Source organism: Manis pentadactyla, chromosome 11, assembly GCF_030020395.1.
Source record: "Manis pentadactyla isolate mManPen7 chromosome 11, mManPen7.hap1, whole genome shotgun sequence".
In the NCBI taxonomy this organism is placed as follows: Eukaryota; Metazoa; Chordata; class Mammalia; order Pholidota; family Manidae; genus Manis; species Manis pentadactyla.
In genome coordinates, this window is record NC_080029.1 from 88,308,700 (window position 1) to 88,321,617 (window position 12,918).

The following is a 12,918-nucleotide window of genomic DNA, read 5'->3' on the forward strand; positions in this document are numbered from 1 at the left end:
CTCCCTGATCAAGTACACTCGGAATCCAGGCTCACGAGTGTACCTGCTAGGGAGGTCTTCCAGCCCCCTCAGGAGTATGTTCCCTCTTCTCCTTTACCAGACCCAGAATGTCTACACTAGGTTAAGCTGCCACCTAATCCTAGTTACAGGCCAGCCTCTGCATTGTCTTTAAGCAAGGAGTGGTCCTAGTTCTTAGACAGACAGGTGAATCATCTCTTCAGGCTCAAAGGGTTTAGAAGAATCTGGAAATTTAAGAGTTTGTGGAAAATCAACCCAGACATTCCACCCCATGGGTCAGGACTCATTTCCCCATAACAAAGTTCCTGACTTTGGCATAACAAATCTGCCCTGATTGGAAATTTTAACCTTCACTGGAGTTTGGGTGACACTTACTGTGATGGCCTGGGTCTGGGATGGAGCCCCCTACGCTCCCCCTGTCCTTCCTCTGCAGGGGCACAGAGGCTCTCCATCTGCCTCCATGGAGAGCCTCTGGCTTTGAACTTGACTTTCAATTGCCTGTTAATTGCTCTCAGCCTTTTGTCAAACTATATTCTTTTCATAGAACTTCAAGAGTGTAGCAATAGGCACCCTCTTATCATCCTTAAGTCTCCTCTTTCTCTGGTCCTTTTCCAACACCAAATACACAGCACCGGCTCCTGTGTCACCTTCTACCTATGCACTGTCTTGACTGATCACGGAGAAAGTTTCAATAATTGGATCAGGGCTCTCTGTGTTTCATCTGCCTCCAGTAATGGGGTCCCCATTGTCAGCTGGAGGCTGAGTCCCCAGCCCCTAAACATCATTCTGTTGCCTAATTTCTCAGATCACTCTTGGGCCAGCCTTCACAGTTTGGGTTCTCTGGGAAACCAGCTCTGAGGAGGAGTTCAGTGTGTAGGATGCTTACTCGGGAGGGTCCCTGGGACCAACAGCCATGGCAGGGAAGAGGAGAAAGCAGGGTTGGTAATGGGAGAAGTCCCTTAAAGTTTTATATGACAAGAATTACATGATTATCATAGAAAACTTAGGAAATAAAGGGAAGCCAAAATGAAGCAAAAATTGCAACATGGTTAATATTTTGTTTGAGGAATATGTTTTATACATTATAAAATATGTTATATAAATGTATACATAATTCCTTTTTAAAAATACTTTCACACTGTAATGTTTCATAGTCTACTTTTCTCATTCACATCTTATTAACATTTTTCCATGACAGTGACTATAAATCTATTTTGCAACTTGAATGGCTGTAGAGAGCCTTACACGGCACAAGAGAGGTTGGATGGTGTGTGGCTCAGAGGGCAGCTTCTGTGGGCAGACTGCCAGGGTGCAGTCAGTGTGAGCTGCACAGTCCCTAGCTATACGGCCTCAGATGAGGTAGTGAGCTGTTGTACTTCACTTTCATAATCTGTGAGATGCTGATGATAATTGTAGTACCTATCTATTGGGAGGATTACATGAGTTAATATATGCAAAATGTTATGAACAGAGCCTGGCATTCAGTAAGTGCTAAGTAGGTGGTGTTAGTACTTTGCATGAAACAGCATTATTTATTTAACCAAAACACCTACGTTTTGACATTTTTCTCAAGAAAATAATGTGATGAATACCCTTTCACTTGGTGGATGGTCAATGATACTTATTTGCCTATTTTCTTCAGATCAATTCCTAGAATTAAAATTGCCATATTAAAAGGCAAGTGCATTTTAAAACCTTTTGATATCTGTTGATATCTGGGGTTGCCAGATAAGCCAGTCAGAATGTTGTACCAATTTCCAGAACCAGCACTGTTGCATGAGAGTGCCCATTTCCTCTTATCATCTCCAAGTACTATCATCCACATCAAGCTTTGTCAGTTTGCTAGGTGGAAAAATGAGGTTTCAATGTGTATTTTATTTAGTTACTAAAAAGGCTGAATTTTTTCATAGCCTTGTCAATTCTACTTCTTTTGTCAGCTGGACTTTTATCCACTTTTATTTACGCTTTTGCCTATTTTTTTCCAAGGGGTGTTACTTTTTCTTCGTGTATTTGAAATAATTCTTTTTATATTAAGGATACTCCATATATTTTGTACATCTTAAATATAAAACTGGCTTATGAAATTTCACGTATTGACATTTTAGTTAGGCATTAAAGCTATGTCTGATGTTAAAGTGATCAACTGGGTTTTAGAAACCTTTTTTAAGTGGACTAGTGAATCTAAGTGAAGGATAAATGGGTGTTCTTTCTACTATTACTCCATTTTTTCCCTTGTAAATGTGAAATTATATCAAAATGAGAAGTTCCAAAAAATATATTACTGACATGAAAGCCAACTGGTGGGTCACTGGTGCCTGGCGAGCCCAAACACTATATACCTGACTACTCTCTTGCATTGTTTGTGGCTGCTAAAAACAGAGAGACCTCTGGGCCATCTCTGTGGCCAGCCTGAGACCACAGCTACTCCTGCTGAGACCAGCTGCCTAGACTTCTGACATTCCTTGGTCTGAATCTGGGCCTGCTAGAAAAATCATACCCTTCTGGTCTGTTATCATGTGCCCAGTATCCTGCTAAATGGAAAGGAATGATAATCTTATCTAGCCTCTTTTTTCCCACTAGTTTCAGGAGAATTGGAGGTGGCAATGCAGTTTGCTTTTACTTTCTCCATCCTCACCAGCCTGTGCTTTTTGTGGAAGGCCCACTCAGAGGTAAAAGACATCACTCTTAGTTCCATTTCTGCAACTAGAAAGTTAGTCCTTAGTCAGACTAACACACTTGCTGGGGTATGCTGCAAAACAAATTAATCCCTAAATCTCTGTGGCTTGCTTCAGTAGAGGTCTATGCTATCTATCCCAAATGAGCAGTGGAAGATTGGGGTCAAGCAGCATGGGGATTAGTGATGCTCTCCTCCACACAGACACTCAGGGATTCAGGCTAAGAGAGTCTCTATTATCTGTCATGTCACCAGCTATTTCAGCAAAGGAAGAAAGCAGCATGGAGAAATTATACTCACTCTCCTCTGCTTTGGCTCTACAGTGTCACATGTGACTCCCACTTACATTCCATTGCCCTGAACTGGTCACAAAGCCCCACCTAATGGTAAGGTGGCTGGAGAATGTGGACAAGCCCATAGAACATGTGGGAAGCTTTGCTGTCTCATTCCCAGCACTACTCTGTGGATGCTTCCTCCCACTATTGCAATTTAACTATAACATTTTTTTAGTGTCTTATCTTCCTGCTAGAGTTGGACCTTTGCGGGGACTCTTTATTTGCTCACCACTGGATTCTTAATGCCCAGCAAGCTATCTGGCACAAAGTATCCCAGAAGAACTGTGACCTTTGATGCCATCTGGTGGCAAGATGCCCATATTACAGGAGCAGTTACTTTTAAGTAGAGTAAGGACTCCAGACTTCATTTCATTTGCGGGGTACAGGTGGGAGTGTGGGGAAGTAGAACAAAGTGTTAGAAATGAAAGATGGTCCAAGATTTCAGCAGACAAGTGCTCTAGAGGGAGAATGCCTGGGCATCACAGGGCAGTTATCCTGTCTGTTCTGGCCCTACCCCCATTTGGCCTCTTCCCCAGTTTGGCTGGTAAAAGAGCGATTGACACAGCCTGAGTTTTCAGAGTTTTAAGGAGACAAAATGAGTTAAAATGTCATGACAAATATAATTCTAAAATCTACCCAAAGCTACTAAATCCCCTGCAAAATAAATCCGTTTACTGGTACACTTCAACTCTGATTTCCTTAGCCTCAGGATCAGGGACAGAAAACAGACAAAGCTAGTGACCTCATTTTTTTCTCCAGTGCATCACTGCTTCAGGATCCATGCTCAAGTGGCTTTTGTCAAAGCTGAAAACATTTAAGGTAAAAAACCATGTTAAAGAGGTTTCTAAAAAATTATCTGGCCCAAACTTTGAGATTTCTGGGAAGTGCCAGAATCTGGCTGCTGACTGCTGTGCAGATGAGAGCTGCTGACCCTGGGGGGCTGAGGGTTTCAAAGAGCAGAGCTTAATTGAAGGTAATAGTGGGAGAACTGTAATGGGTGGACTGCATTAGTGAGGTGTTTGCACTGCCATCCTTCACCCAGAGCCTCTGGGCTGGCTCTTCTGTAAGTGGCCCCTTGCTCCCCAGAATCCATTATCTCCCCAGGATGCCCCATTATGTGCTTAGTGAGATGGAAATGGTGGTGCCTGCTGCTGGCTCTGGGGAGGAGAGGTCTAAGGCAAACATTTCCCAGAAAATAAGAAACAAAACATAACTTAGTTATACAACGAAGAAAGAAAGAGGCAGTGATGCAACCCTTATGCCAACACAACAGGCTGGGAAGTCTGCTCTGTCTATAAGGGACTGGTTGCCTGAGTACGGAGATGGTGGCGAGTGAAAAATTATAAATATATTCCTTGCGAATGCCATTGCTGGGGATAATAAAGAAAAACTATGAGAGAAAGCTCACTGAGGTGACAGACCTTTTGAAATGACAGAGGATAATCTAGAATTTTTAATTAATAATAAAACACATTTCTTAGGCATTTGGTAGGTGGCAGGTACTGGCACTAAAGGCTTCTGCATGGTTTATCTCAGTTCTCACAGGTACACTGTGATGTAGATGTTGCTATGATCCTCATTTTACAGAGGATAAGTGGGCGCAAGAAGGTTCTATAACTTGCTCAAAGTCACGCAGTCAGGAGGGGTGGGACCAGGACTCCACCCGAGGCCTGCTGCCTCCAGAGTCCTGGCTTTCACGGGGGGCTCACATGGCTGTTATGCTGTCCTTTCCTGTATGCTGAATCCTAGCTCCTACATCACTAGCATTTCTAGAGGTCCACTTTCTCCCTAAATGCTGCCTTTCCCCACTCCTTTCTTCCTTGCCTAGTGATGTAGAGCCATAATCAGCATCATCAAAATATATTTATTCGCTCTGCTGGGGGCAGGTGATGGAACCATGAATGAAGGAGGGGCTCACTGTCCCCAGAAATGATATTTTTGGCTGACCAAGGTTTTGCATGGCTGGTTCTTCTGTCCCTTGATTGCCAATCCTCCCTGCCTACCCCTCCCCCAACCACCTTTTTGATTCCCCACCCACACTTCAAAACTCTGGGTCCAAGTTACCCAGAGAGAACAGCCAGAGGCCCCAGAGCCACCCTTCCTGTGAGCAGGTTCTCAGAATTCTTCAAAGGATTTACCCGGAGATACAGTGTTACAGGGTATCACCGAGGAGTTCAAGCACCAGACCGATGTGTATCTTCTTCAGTGAAATGGTTTTAAACTGTTGAAAGCCAGTCTTCTGAAGGTTACTTATTTTTTCCTGTGACCTGGACAGGGAAAGTACAATAAGCAATTCAGAACGAAAAAGGTCAGCTGGGCTCTGAACTGTCTTCCTTGCTGTGTAAATACATCTGCACCTAAAAACACAAAAAAGACTGAGGGTGGCAGAAAGTTCCTTGCAGCACTGTGGGAAGGAACGCACCCTGGCCATGCAGCATGAGGCGCTGGGTGAGGCAAGGTGGGGGGACAGACGGCTCAGGCCTTCATGCCTTTTAGCACAAACTAAGTGTGCCCAGGGAGGCAGTTTCCTTGGAGTCAAACATTGGCTCACTGTTAGGGTCAGAGCTCAGGGCCAGGTGTCAGGAGGTTAGTTAGAAGGACAGAGTTTTGCCCTGTCACTGACAATCTATGATCCTAAGCACATCATTCAAACTCTCTGCCTTGGTTTCCTTATTAGTACAATGGGGATGGAGGACTGGAACCCTGCCTCAAGGGTTTTATTGACTAAATCAATAAAAGAAGTACATTATTTGAAATATTCTGGTCAAAGTTCTTAGCAATAAGTAGATCTGATCACAGCAAATCTCCACCTACAAACCTTTGGTCACAGGATAGCGCCCCCTGTCAGCATGGCATACAAGCTCCTTCACCAGTCAAGTGCAAGGTCATGTCCTTCCACTCCTTTCAGCTGCCCTGCACGCCCACTGCGCACACCACCTGGGACTGTGATCGAACACGCCTCTTCACACTTCTGTCCGGGCTGTTTCCTTTGCCTGCGATGCCCTAACTTCCCTTGTTTGCTCTGGAGCTGGACACTGGGTTTATAAACGTTCCTCCCCTGGTCCCTGAATTCTTCCTGTATAAGCCAAATGAACTTGTACAGTTACTTAGCTTATTTGAGCTTCAGTTTCCTCATCTCTAAACTGGGACTAATAATAATTCCTGGCTAGAGGCTCTGGGGGGAAGCGAAAGGGACACCATGGTTGTCTCAGACATGACCGCCGTTAAGACTCAGGTGAGTGCGCTTTAGAGAAGGCCATGGGAAAGCTGAGTCTGTTCAGAATACACGTGACACATTAGTGGTCAGAACGAGAGACAATAGAGGAGGTGGTCTACAGGACCTTTAAAATGTGTTCACTCCCCTTGTTGTAGAACCTGCCCATACTTCTGATGTGACCTCCGGACTAGTAGGAGAGAGATTAAAGTCTCTGCAGCATTTGGCACAGGATTTGATACAGAGAGCTCAAAAAACATTAGTGAGGACTTTTCATTTTATTGTCCTTTCATCCATGTTCCCATGTGCCTTATGCATAACTTATTACATCACTTCCTTTTGGGAGTTGCTTATCTTCCCTGGGCCACAGCACCCCCAACCCTCACTGAACGAGGGGAAAGATGGCACCAGCCTCAAGTCTCCCTGAGACAACATGTAAAGTACTCTGAACACTAAGCACACAAAAGGTAGGGTTGTTCAGTCATTTGTTGTGAGGGAGTCAAGCAACATGGAAGGAGTGGCTGGGCAGAGTAAACGTGAGGTAAATGCAGGTAATTTGGGAAGAACAAATGTATTAAGACTCCCTCTAGTGAGGAAGTGGAGAACTGCAGCTCGTGACGGCTCACTTCTGACTCAGGGCCTCCTGGGGTCTGATTTAAGGCACAGAGGCCAGCTCCTTCCAGTTGTGTCTTTCTTGCCTTGTTGACCTCTAGAGTTTGACCAGATTTATGGAGACGCAGGAGAGTTTCAAATGTAAAGGTAATGAAAAATATTATATATCCTTTGCCTGGCACAGGTGAGAGGTTGTCCTAGCCTTCACTTTTGTCCTGAAAGTGCTTATGGATGGGAGGGCATACAAAGTAAGAAAAAAGATGTGGATCATTGTATTCAACTGAACTCCTTCACAGACTTATAGTCAGTCTGGGTTACAAGTATTGCTCAGAAAAAGGAGGTACTGAGGATTGTGTTGACATCTATTTAACTCAAAATGTGCATGTGGATTAAGGGAATGAAATGAGGCGCTAGGAGGAAAATGCATTTCTCAGCCAAAGGTTTCTCAGGCCCCCTTTGTGGCTCACCACCTTTCCACAAGTTTGCCTTTTGATTTCCCTCTTCTGAGCTGCTCCTCTCTGGAGGCAACCTTGGGAGGATGACGACCCTGAGAGAAAGAAGTCCAAGGGGGTAGGGGGCAGAAAGCCAGGCTTGGCTGTCAGGCAGAAGAAGTGGAGAGAAGATAAAGGGAAGACCTTTCTTCTCATAAGAAGCATAGCTTCAGGAGCCACAGAAAGTAGTAAGGTTAGACCAGCGCTTCCTGCAGGCCCTTCTATCAGTCTCCATCTGGTCACCTTTCTGCATTCATGGTCTAGCCCAGTTGAGCCCTGAAGGTGTAAGGGATCAGAAAGAGTTTCCTGCTCAGATCTGGGGTGGGGTGTTCTGGGGAGGTAACTCTAACTTCATCCTCCTAAGAGCTCTCCTCAGTAGATTTGACCTGATCTTTGAGGAAACAAGCCGAGAACCACCGGAACTGTAGCTCAGGGACTGAGACCTTCTCAGAGGGCCCAGGAGAGCCAGTCCACACTGGTCTTGGTTCAAGGCGGGAAAGGACTGGGGTGTGGGGTGGTGGGTGACAATGGAACCACGAAGGTAGGCGGGAGATCTGTTGCAGCCCAAGTAACAGAAGAGAAAGTATTAGCAGTTCCTGTTCTGGAAGGAGCTTACTCTCCAGGGAAGCAAGGACACTCTCACAGGGCTTCAAAGGGAAAAATGGTAAGTGGGATACACATGAGGGTGCAGGCTAGGGAAGCAGGACAGAAAATGCAAACTTGGTGGCTTTACAATTGTCTAGATAAGTGTGTCCCTAGCTTTGCAGCTTCACAAACGGAGTGTTAGGGAAAGCCACTGTAAGGTAAGGATCTAAACCTTTCCACCAGGCAGCAAATTCAACACCCAGCAAAGTGCAAAAAAGCGCATTTTACCCATGTGAATTGTACATGTAAAACCACCAGGGAAAAGCATGTCTGAAAAAAGAGCCATCAGGCGTGTTCTCAAGTAAAGAACAGCATGCCAGTAATTGCAGATGAAAAAGCCTTTTCCTTTCCAGAGCCTGAACACTAACACAGGCACTGTTCCTCCTTCAGGCACCTGGGCACCACGCATTCTGCTTCAGAGCACTTATAACTATTAGGGTGTTATCATCATAGCTCTTGACAAAGCCTCCAAATTATACCTTTTATAATTTTGTTATTCTTTTTGTGCGACACCGTCTTCTGCTGTGTGTTAGCTTAAGGCAATTACCTTCATTGGGAAGAAAAGAAAGACTAGCTTCAGCCTTGCCTTTTATCTTCCCAGAGGTTGAGAGAGCCGGATAAACGCCATCACCCTGTTGCCCTCAGGCAGGGCCTTAGCACTGTCCTGGAAATTTCTAGCCATCTCAAGCAGAAAGGTGCAACCACCTCCCCTCACTGCCCACAGGGATACGGTACCACCACTTTCCAAGAAGCACACTTGTCTTCCTGGCAACTGCTTTTCACTGGAGATTTGATTATTTTATAATGACCAAATAGGAAAGGGCCTTTCTAATGTTTAACTTGGGATTCCCAAATGGAAAATTATTGGACTGAAGACACAAATTCTGTTGAAAAACTGGTTAGACTCATTAGTCACCGAGGTTATTGGCTAGGTGAGTAGATTAATAGATATTTAACTAAGTCCAAGATAACCAGATTCCTTATTTTAGTTATTAACTTTGGTAACTTTTCAAACTTCAAATCAGGATTTTCTCTCCAATTTTAGTATTTTAAACCAGAAGCAGACAATTAACTATCTGGATGATATTCTTCTTCATTTTCAGAAAGGGGTTCTGATGAATAGGAAAAAGAAGGAAAACAAGGTAATATATCATAAGCTTAAAAACTACCTTTCATTAGTTGAAAACTGTTCAGAAATCCAGTGATCTGATCCAAACAACCTCTCAGTTGTCCCCTGGGCCCCTCTTACTCTTGGTCTCCATTGGCTGCCGTAGAGTTTGATTTGGCCTGATTTTCGGCTCTGCGCCTTTCTGTATGGCTATGTCATTTAGGAAGCTCTCAGCTGAAAACAATGAAAAGCCCAGCTGAAACTGGCCAAATCGACCTTTATTAACTCACTTAAACAGAAAGTCCAGAGGGAGGGCAGTTTCCGGGTTAGGTCATTCATTTCCTCAGTTATACCTCAGGTATCCAGTCTTTTCCCCTCTTTTTTCTCTGCCAAACTTAGTGTACTAGCTTTGTTCTTAAGACGATGTCCAGGGTTCCAGGCATCACACAGGGAAACATAGCCTGTTTCATGCAGCCCGGTAGCATCTGGTGTCTTTGTTCGCAGAAGTCTCCTTCGCCGACGCTCCCTGGCAGTAAGCTCTTTTCAAAGGGTTTCCATGCAGGCTTTGGGCCCTAGTTAATGTACACTTCAGTACTTTCTTCCCTGGGGTGAGGCTGGAGGTGGCTCTGGCACATGTAGCCCTATTTGGACCCATAACAGTCATCCCTTTGACACCCAAGCCCAGCTGCCTGTCCCACCCCGTCCCCCACAGTCCTTGCCCACTCAGGAGATACCCCCAGGGTCCGGCTATCTTCTCTCCCCCTCAACTCTGACTCCTATGGGCATTGTTAGGCCATCACACACCTGGACATGCTTTTCACATTCCTTCTGTCTCCTGGCTGACAACAACAGGTCAGGAACCATCTGAGGCTCTGGGAACACAGCTGAGCACAAGACAGACAGGCCGTGCTTGCAGGCTGCTCACACTCATGCAGGGTGACATGGAACAGCAGACAGTAAGCAACCACATCAGACAGCATCAGAGATAGGAAGGAAACAGGAGAGGACGGTGGGGCAGAGAACCCTTGGGGTGGGCGGGCCACCTCAGTGTGGGTGTCAGGGAGGCCTCTCTGCGGGGAGATGTTTGAGTTGAGGCCTGACCAGCTGGAGGGACCCAGACATGCAGAGAGCTTTGTGGGGTGGGGAAGGGATGTTCCAGACAGAGGGAACAGCAAGAAAGGCCTGTAAGAAGCTAGCAGCTAGGGTAAAGGGGTTGGGCTCCAAGCTCATTCCAAGGGTGCACGTGGGGCTTAGGCCAACCCCAGGAATGGACGGACACCTGTGTTAAGGGTTCCTGAAAGGTATGTGACAGTTGAGAAATCTCCTAGGTGTTCTATGGCAGGAGCCTGTCTTCCCAGGGCACATGAGACTTTCCCAGTGACTGCGTTGACCAGTTCCACCTGCCCACCAAAAGGATCTCACCTTCAATCCCAGGACCAGCAACATTCCTTAAGTCACCCTGCTTCAGCGTCATTATAAATCTGCTGTTTTCTGATATACTTTACACGTGAATTGCTATTCCTGAGATAGGACATGGGACGTTCTCCTGCACTCCGAGAGTGGTCCTACATTCTCAATTGATGAGAACTGGTGGGCAGCTGTTCTGTACATTCCTGGATGGTGAACATTGCAGACATGCTCAGTCAATGAACTCTTGAATTTTCCAAGTTGAAGCTATTCTGTAACATGGGACTTTATTTTGGTTCCTAATTTGCGTGCCTAAGACGATTAGCCTATGTCCCCTCTAAAGAACTGGGCCCACGACCTACGGACGAACCACATTGGAACGGAAGAAAGGACACCCCAAAAGTCAGGTGGTTGAGATAAAGTCAGCAGTTTTGAGGTGGTGCAAAAATGCAGGGGTCAAGGTCAAGGATTTCTTCCACTCTGGGTCGGGGGGGCTCTAATCCCTTTTATGTAATAGCTTGTCAGATCCACTGAAGCTAAAGTGTGGGAAATCGGTAGGAAAATGTAAAGATACCCACGTGTTGGATATGTGAAGGAGGTGCAAAGTTTTCCAGGGGAGTTTTACTAAAAACAGATCAGGAGCAAGAGGGAAATTGTGTGGAATTTTACTCACAGAGGCCACACCTACCTGTCATCCGCAGTCAAGACTGCGGAGGCTCAAACAACTGCATTTCCTGCTGACAGGCGGCGGCAGAGCTGCCCTCCTCCCTTCCTAAAGCTGACGTGTTCACGTCGTTAGAGACATGCTATTCTGGCCGTTGTACTGGTGCTCTTTGGGGGAAGATCAGAGAGGAAAACTCCCTCGTAGGCTTCGCTGGGCCACGGTCCTGAAGCAGAAACCCAGGGGCACAGCCTGTGGGACCTGCTGGACAGAGTGACCCAAGCTGGGCGGGTGGGGGCTCTTCCGAGCAAGTCTTTCTAGTCACACAGCTGTTGTCTGGAGCTTGTAATTGCTGACAGGTTTCCTCTTTGCTGTCCATTTATTTTGGGCCACTCAGGGCTGCTGTTGGTGACTTAGCCCTGAGAGGGGTCCAGGGAAGTCAGAACAAGGATGCTGTGTTCCTGAGGGCGTCAACCCCTGAAAGTCTCCCCTAGCAAGCAGTAGGAGCAGAAGTGGCAGTGACCACTGGCATTCTGGGTTTTGGGGTGAATAATTAAGAGCCATGTAAGTGAGGGAGCACTGTGCTCTCCTGGTAGCCATCCTTGTCACTCAAGTCTGGCTGGCTCAAGTGTGGGGCTGTGACGTGGATGTGTCTGGAGGACACCTGTCAGGCCTGGCTTCCAGAAACAGATTCTAGAGCAGAGGAAGGCAGAAGCCCCTACCGACACTCCTTCTCCTGTGTGGGCTGGAGCAGAGAGCCTGAGATGCTGTGGGTGAGATGCTAGCCTGTGCTTATCAGCCTGGGCTGATTGCCTCTTTTCTAGTTTATCTAGTTTAACCTTTCATTCCATGGCTGTGTTAGCTCCGCACTCAGGTGAATGGCTGCCTGGGTGTGTGGCCAGGGTGCTAGTTGGCCCAGGGAGGCCCAGCACTGGAAGAACAGGCGGACAGGACCACTGGCCAGGCTGATCAGGAAGGAGCTCTGCTGAAGGCTGCCGCTCTGCTAGAGTTAACTTCTGTGCTGACTCACCACAATCGTGGTTGAGAAAAAAACAGCAAGGGGTGGCTTCCATGAGCCCTGGAGCTGCACAATATAGGCCAGGGAACCTCAGCTGGAAGGGGGCTCCACTTAGTAAGAAACCAACCTTTTCCTGCCCTCTCCCAGCTCACTTTTATGATAGGGAGTCACATGGGGCCCAAGAGGATCCTGGGCATTTTCCTCTCTAGTCCTGTAGGGGGACCAGGAACCCAGTCTGCAAACAGGATGCAGGAGCAGCATCTGCGTCCAGACCTCTCTGAGATGCTGAGCGTCCATCCCTGCTCTGTTGGTCTTCTGCTATGGCTGGACCTGAATGCAGCAGGTGCCCATCTCAGTCCCTTGGTCCACTTGGCAGCTGCTTCCTAGAGAACTGGACTGACTCTCTCCGGAGACCTCTAGCAATGCACAGACTAGGCTGCAGCCTGCCTAACTCAGGGATGAGGACTGGGGAGTCAAGGGGGTAAAATCCACATTGTGCTTTATGTAAATGGAGCCCCCCGGGGTACTGCCAAGGAGCCCTGAGACAGATGTCCCAGGGTGCTGCACACTGCTAGCTTCTTCCCAGCTTAATGCCCCAAGCCTGGCATTTTAAATCAGCACCTCACACTGTACTTGGCCCACTAAAGCACTAAAATACTTTTGAGTATATAATGGTGTGGCAGACAGAATATGTCAGCCTCCAAAGATGTCCCATCCCAACTCCCGGAACCTGTG